The following is a 7,824-nucleotide window of genomic DNA, read 5'->3' on the forward strand; positions in this document are numbered from 1 at the left end:
AAAATGTTACATAAATTTTTTATTAAACCCACTGCCATTGAGTTGATTCTGACTCATAGGACAGAGTAGAACTGCTCCATAGAGTTTCAGATACTGTATATCTTTACAGACTAAAACAGATGGCCTCATCTTTCTGCCAGAGTGGCTGGTGGGCTTGAACCACGAGCCTTGCAGTTAGCAGCCCAACGCTTAACCTACTGTGTAACATCAATGCTCAGGGAACAGGAAATAAAGGACTTGCCTAAGACACAACCATTAAATTGAAAGACTCAAATCTATGTCTTGAGATTCTAAACCCCAAATTCTTTATACTACAAACACTAGTCTATTGTTTTCTATAACCTTTACCTCCCAAGTGAATAGAACAATGTTCTTCCACAATATATGAATATTGGACTAGAAAATGTCAGCTGTTTCTATAAAAATCAAAGAATGGCCCCAAATGTACCAACAACCCTTTTTAGCCTACCTCACTTTTTTCTTTAGCCCCCCATCTCATCCTACTGTGTGTTAACTCTGACCCTTCACTATTGACTTCACTTTGAAGTACTCATTATTGTCCCAGAAAATAAAAATCAGTCTGAAATACTTACCATGTGACTTATACTAAGCACTGAGAATAGACAAAAAGGTCATCTTAAAGGCTGCCAGATACTTGATCAGTAATTAACTGCCAAGTAAATGCTTGTTGCTTTTTAAGGCTATTCTGTTTACTCTCACACAGGGCATTTTTATAGAAAGAGGAAGAGATTGAGTTTCTTGGGTTGAGAATTTGAACTCATAACCATATAAGCTCAGGCTCTCCTCAGAACTCTTATGTAGGTATACTATGTCTTAAAAAACAAAGCAGCATGGTGCTTGACAAATAAGAGTATGGGAGTCTGAGAAATTTCTTATGGCAAATAATCAAAGAAGGCTCCATAGAGAAAGTGGGGTTTAAGCTGGGTGTTATATAATAAGAGATGAAGGGATAGAAAACAGCAATCCTTATCCTCATACCTTTATTTTTTGTCCTAGACTTCTTCTGTTTGACCTCTGCAGTTGAAGGAACACTTGGCTCTATTTCCTGCCCTTGGTAAGGTTCCTCTTTTACTGGAACCAATGTGATAATCAGACTTTCCTCATCTAATTCCGTTTCAAATACAGTCTGGAAAGAGAAGGGTCAGTCACAGATTCTCATTTGATGCCACACAACTAATCTACTTACTTATAAATCACAACTAATGAATACCAAACCAAAACCCAATGATGTCAAGTCAATTCCAACTCACAGTGACCCTTAGGGGCAGAGCAGAAATTTCCCATAGGATTTCCAAGGCTGTACTGGTGTAGCACTGTGGGTTAATGCGCTGGACTGCAAAGTTGGTTTGAACCACAGGGTTGGTCATTCAAGCTAACCAGCCACTACTTGGGAACCCTATACAGGGTCCCTATGGATCGGACCTGATTTGATAGTACATAACAACACCTCTTTACAAAGCAGATTGCCTTATCCTCCTCCCGCAGAACGACTTGGTAGGTTTGAACTGTTGAACTTTCCATTAGTAGATGAGTAGTCAAGAGCTTTAACTACTGTACCACCAATGCTCCTCCAGTCTAATGAAAAAGCAACAGAGAAGCCAATAGGTGGACTGACAGAATTTGATCGTATGTGTGTCAAAGCAGAACTGTACTCCATAGGGTTTTTAATAGTTGATGTTTTTAGAAGTAGATCACCAAGCCTTTCCTCAGAGGCACATTCAAGTGGACTCAAAACTGCCAATCATTCAGTTAGCAACCCAGTACAACACTCAGGGGCTCCTAATCACAATCATAAGAAATGGGAAAAAGATGAAGCCACTATTATTCAATCAGTTCTGACACATAACAACCCAGAATACAACTGTCCTAAATGGAGTCCTGGTGTGGTGCTGCAGGATAAGCAGGACCACATCATCAGTCTGAACCTCAAGGTTGGTGGTTCAAACTCACCAGCAGCTACTCCTCTGACACCCTATACAGGGTTTCAGAGACTAAATATTTACAGAAGCAGACTGCCACATCTTTCTCCTGCAGAGCAGCTGATGGGTTCAAATCGTGGACCTTTCAGTTAGCAGTCAAATGCTGTAACCACTGTGCCACCGAGGTCCTTAGCAAAGAAGAAATAATAGAAAATCCTTCTGGTTAGGATTTAGCAATTTATCTATTCCCCTCATGCCTTAATCCTCATCCACTGGAACACCAATGTATGTTCTAAATCTTTGTTTTGAATGTGTTCCCTCTTTTCCATCTTCTTTCATCAACTCTTACTAGAAGATGCATTATCATTCTGTTATTCTCAAACGCGTTCTGACTCTTTTTCTTTCTCCACGGCTTGATGTCCTCATTTCAAAAATTCTTCAAAGGTTTGCCATGCTCTCAAGTTAATGACAATATACTCTCAAATTCCTGAACTGTCTGGCTCTTTCTTGTCTGCCCCTCCAGCTCATGATCCTCCATGTTTCAGAGTTCTAACATCACTGGCCTTAATTCTGTCCCATGATTTGAGAAGAGGGAAGTATCCGTTTTACTCTCTATTGCATTAACAGAAAGGGAAATACACCTGACACAGCTTGGTCACTTAGTATTGTTTTAAAGATCTAATGAAAGAGAAAGTGGAAAAGCAGAAAGATAGAAAGGAACTAACAATTATAGTCATTAAGGTATACAGGAGGTCTCCGTGTGGTACAAACGGGTTTGCAGTTCACTGTATGGTAAAGGATTCCTGGTGTGGCAGTGTAGAATGGCACCTAACAACTATGGTAAAGTTGTGGCCAGAAAGCATCAGTACTGGACTGTTAACCACAAGATGGGCAGTCCAAACCCACTGACCACTCCTGAGGAATATTATACAGGGTGAGGGTCTCTATGAATCAGAACTGATTGGACGGCACATGACAACTACTATGGTAAAGGTAGGTGATGCAAACCCAACCACATCACAGATTTTCTTCCAAGAAAATCCAATGCAATTTAAATACTGTTGTTGTTAAGTGCCGTCCAGTCGATTCCGACCCATAGCGACCCTGTATCGGGTTTCCAAGTTACAGCTGGTGAACTTGAACCACCGGCCTTGCAATTCAAACGACTTTGCAATCTGACGCATTAGCCCACAGCGCCACGTACAAAGGATCGCCAAAAGTCAGAATCTACTCAATAGTGATGAGTTGTTTGTTTGCTTTACGGTATACAGGCAATGTGCTAGGTAGGTGCTTGCTGTATTTCTCCTACTTAATCCTCACAGTATGTTGTTGTTAAGTGCCGTGGAGTCGGTTCCGACCCACAGCGGCCCTGCATAGGGTTTCTAACCGCCAATCTGGTGGTGGAGTGCTTATCCTATAGCGCCACACCAGGTGTTGCAGTTAACGACTCAAGTAGGTAACGACCCATTGCAACCTTTTAAAGGATTTCCGAGGCGTGGGAGCTCAAAGTCTCATCTTTCTCCCATTCTCACAATATAGGTGTCGAAAGTTAGTAGTTTTTCTATTTTACAAATGAGGAAGCTGGGTCTCAAAAAACCAATGACCAATGCCAGAGTATAACACATGCTCGTTTAAGGTTCTGAACTTAACTTTTTCTTTCAAACTCAAAGGTGAATATACTCCATTCCAGCATTCCAGCCCTATTGTAACCCTTGTCTGGGAAGAACAGCTAAATTGACCTCTGGCAGCCAGGCCCATCCCCCGTCCTATTTAAATCTCTTCAATAGCTCCCATTGCTCTTAAACTCTTAACAAGGATACAGTGATTTTGCATTTGTATACTACTTTTCAAAGCACTCCCACATACATTTTACTCTTGTGAGCCTATTGGGGGCGGGGAGGGGAGTCCAGACCAGAAAGATCCAAGCCTAAGTGGAAGTCCTTTTGGAACCAAAGCATTGGGAATACTTTACTTCTTATCCCTGAAGAAAAGAAATCAATTGGTCACTTACCTTTCTGATCTTATCCTCAATGCCCCTTTTCACTTTGTTTTTACCTTAGCTCTCCATAGCCTTGCTGGTTTGTTGTTTTTTAACTTGCGAAACTGCTGCACTCCTTATCTTTGCTATAAAATCTTTACCTCTGGACTAGAAGCAGGGAACTTTTACTTCTCCTTTCTGCACTCATTCAAATGTACACAAGTCATAATCACGTGAACTTAGAAAGGTTAGGTAGTTCCACCAAGGAAAATGGGAGTTTCTTTCAACAAGCAATTAAGAGAAAAATCAGATGCCGGGCAAGGGAGGAATATAAGTGAAACTTAGAAAGATTTTGGAAAGAGAATCCAAAGGGAAAACTAATTCTAACTAAAGTGAACTTACCTCGGCCATTTCCAGGACCACACAGGGAAAGCAAGGTCAGCAACGTCACAGATATCTGAGTTTACGCCTTCTAACCTGACGGGTTTCTAGGCTTTTCTCCTTTTATAAGCTAATGTATCCTTTTACTTCCTGTTACCCAGATGAGCTCTGGTTTCCTCCCTCCTCTCTTTCAAAACAACAAAAAAAAAACCCCAGCGTCACCTAGTAGATTGCAATTTAGGATTTGTGTTAGAACAGAATCCTGGTGTGGCGCTGTGGGTTAATGCGCTGGATTGCAAAATCGGCTTGAATCACAAGGTCGGCGGTTCGAGCTCACTAACCCCTCAAGGGGTCGCTAGAGTCGGAACGGACTTAACAATAATAGTACAGATTGCCAGAAATCTTTACTAAAAGGACACTGGTGGCGCAGTGGGACAAGTGTTGGGTTAGCCGTTCAAACCCGTTCAAAAAACCAGCAGATTTGCAGGCGAAAGATCAGGTTATCTGATCCTGTAAAGATTTATGTTGTTAAATGACATCGTTCCGCAAGGTCGGCAGTTCAAGTTCACCAGCTGCTCCTCAGAAACCTTATACAGGGTCTTTACTGATCAAAACCGACTCGACAGCAATTAACAACAATCCTGTCTTGTTCATTAGGTAATAGTTAAAGTACTAGGCAGTTAGTATCACTTCTAACACTTAGAAAATCAAATGAAAGATTTTTATTCTTATTCCTTTATAATGGGTCTTGGGAGAAAAGTGATGAACTCTTGCTTGTAAGTTTCAATTAAATGAATAGAATACATTAGAAAGTTCTAGAACAATATTGATGGATTGAATGATGCAATTATGGAAGGAATAGAAAAAAGATTCAGAGGATTTTAGGGAGTATTTTATATTTAATTGATTTATATGCATGGATGTGTCATTCATTGGGAGACTAGATTTAAATTTTAGGAGTTGAAGAACGGTAATCTTTCTTAGGTCTAGTTCTAAATACATACGTTAGACCTATTACCACCCTTGAGTAATGTTCTCCCTTAAACAATAGACCAAAGCAAAAGATGAGAAGGCAAACAGGAGAATGGAAGCTAGATTAATGGAAACAAAACGAGAGTGGTGGCACGCTGAAGAAATTATAACCATAGAAATGGAACAATTTGTATAAAAATTTGCTGTGTTAACTTCCATTTAAAACACAACAAAATTTTATTTTTTGAAAAATAAACAACTATCCATATGGAATAAAATTGACATCAACTTGAAAGATAAGATAGGAAGTTTATGTCAGTGGAGGAGAAATAACTACAAAAAGGGGAGTAGTTAACTACTGTACAATTTGGAGTCCTGGTGTGGCGCTCTGGGTTAATGCGCCAGACTACAAAGCCATTTGAACTGTAAGGTCAGCAGTTCAAGCTCACCAGTCACTCCTTGGAAACCCTATGCAGGGTCGCTATGGGTCGGAGACGACTCGACGGCACTTAACAATAACTGTATACTTTGAAGAATGTAATCAATGTCACTAAACTGTACATATAGGAAGTGTTGAATTGGTGTATGTTTTACTGTTTACCTATTAAACACCAATAAAAGAAGTTTTAAAAAAAATAAATTAAGCCTGAAATGATGGCACCTAACAACAATTACGCGGACTCCTGGTGTGGCACTGTGAGTTAATGCACTGGACTGCAAAGTCGGTTTGATCTGCAAGGTCGGGGGTTCAAGTCACCAGCCACTCCTATGCGGAACCAATTCTCTGGCACTTAACAACAATAACAATTGAACTGTATGGGAGAAGGGTCTGGCTTTTCTGAGTGGGAGCAGACGAAGAGCTTCGGTAGCATATTGATTACGTGTTGGACTGATAACTCAAGGTCAGACTTTAAATCCACCAGCAGCTCCACAGGAGAAAGATGAGGCTTTCTGCGCCTGTAAAGATTTACAACCTAGGAAACTCTGTACAGTGACACTATGATTAGGACCGGACTAGATGGCACACTATGGCCACCAGAATTTTGTTGTTGCTTGCCGTTGCGTCGGTTCTGACCCATAGCGACACTGTATAGGGTTTCCTAGAAGTGACTGGTGATCTTGAACCGCCGACCTTGGGTTCAAACTGCCTTTGATACCCAGCGCATTAACCCACAGCGCCATGCCAGGGTATGGGTTACAAGTTGGGCTGCTAACTGCCAGTTCAGCAGTTCAAATCTACTAGCTGCTCCATAGGAGAAAGATGAGGCTTTCTGCTCCCATAAAGATTTACAGCATTGGACACCGTAAACAGGGTCCCTATGGGTCAGAACTGATTCAACAATACACAACGACTATTAGAACATAATACTGGAGGCAAGGTCCCAGGTTGGTGCAGTGAGTGCTTGAAGAACCACTTCTTAAATGTTGTTAAATGTCATTGAGACAGTTCAGACTCATAGAGACCCTGTATGGGGTTTCCAAGAAGTGACTGGTGAGTTTGAACTGCTGACCTTACAATTCAAACGACTTTACAGTGCAATATATGATCCCACAGTACCATACCAGAACTCCTCTCCATATAATTTGTTATAGTTGTTAGGTGCTATGGAGTCAATACCGACTTATAGCAACCCTATGCAAAACAGAACAAAACACTGCCCGGTTCTGAGCCAATCGTTGCTACACCAGAGTCCATTGCTGCTGCCACTGTGCCAATCCATCTCACTGGGTATCTTCCTTGTTTTCTCCAACATTCCACTTTACCAGACATGACTTCTTTCTCCAGGAGCTGGTTTTTCCTGATAATATGTCCAAAGTATGAGAGGCAAAGTCTGGGCATCTTGATTTCCAAGGAGCATTCTGCTGTACTTCTTCCAACATAGATTCATTTGTTCTTATGGAAGTCCATGGTAATTTAAATAATCTACTCCAACACAACTCATATGCATCAATTCTACAATCTTCCTTATTCACTGTCCAACTTTGCATGCATATGAGGTTACTGAAAATACCATGGCTTGGATCAGGTTCACCTTAGTTCTCAAACTGACGTCTTTACTCTTGAACATTTTAAAGTGCAGCATGCAGCAGATTTGCCCAATACAATATGTCATTTGACTTCTTGGCTGCTACTTCCATGAGTGTTGATGGTAGAGCTGAGCAAAATGAAGTCTTTGACAAGTTCAATCTTTCCTCCATTTATATGGCTGTTATTTATTGGTCTACTGATGAAGATTTTTGTTTTCTTTACATTGAGGTACAACCTGTAGCGAAAGCTGTGGTCTTTGATCTTCATCAGTAAGTATTTTAAGTCCTCTTCACTTTCAGCAAGCAAGGTTGTGTCATCTACATTATCACAGGTTTTAACGAGTCTTCTTCCAATCCTGATGCCATGTTTTTCTTTATATAATACAGCTTCCCTGATTATTTGCTCAGCATAAAGATTAAGTATGTGAAAGAATACAACCCTGCCCAAATTTGCAGATAGTACCCATTTAACCTAGCTTAAATGGCTTGATAATCAGAACTTGACTAGAGGAAGATAGAAAAAAA

The 7,824-nt window shown here is 40.7% G+C and overlaps 1 pseudogene; it reads right to left on the reverse strand.

The window, feature by feature from the left end:
• The window catches only part of LOC102811586, a 12,512-nt pseudogene extending 8,183 nt beyond the window's left edge, over positions 1-4,329 (reverse strand).
• Between the last annotated feature and the right edge of the window lie 3,495 nt (positions 4,330-7,824).

Source organism: Chrysochloris asiatica, unplaced genomic scaffold, assembly GCF_000296735.1.
Source record: "Chrysochloris asiatica unplaced genomic scaffold, ChrAsi1.0 scaffold00236, whole genome shotgun sequence".
NCBI lineage: Eukaryota > Metazoa > Chordata > Mammalia > Afrosoricida > Chrysochloridae > Chrysochloris > Chrysochloris asiatica.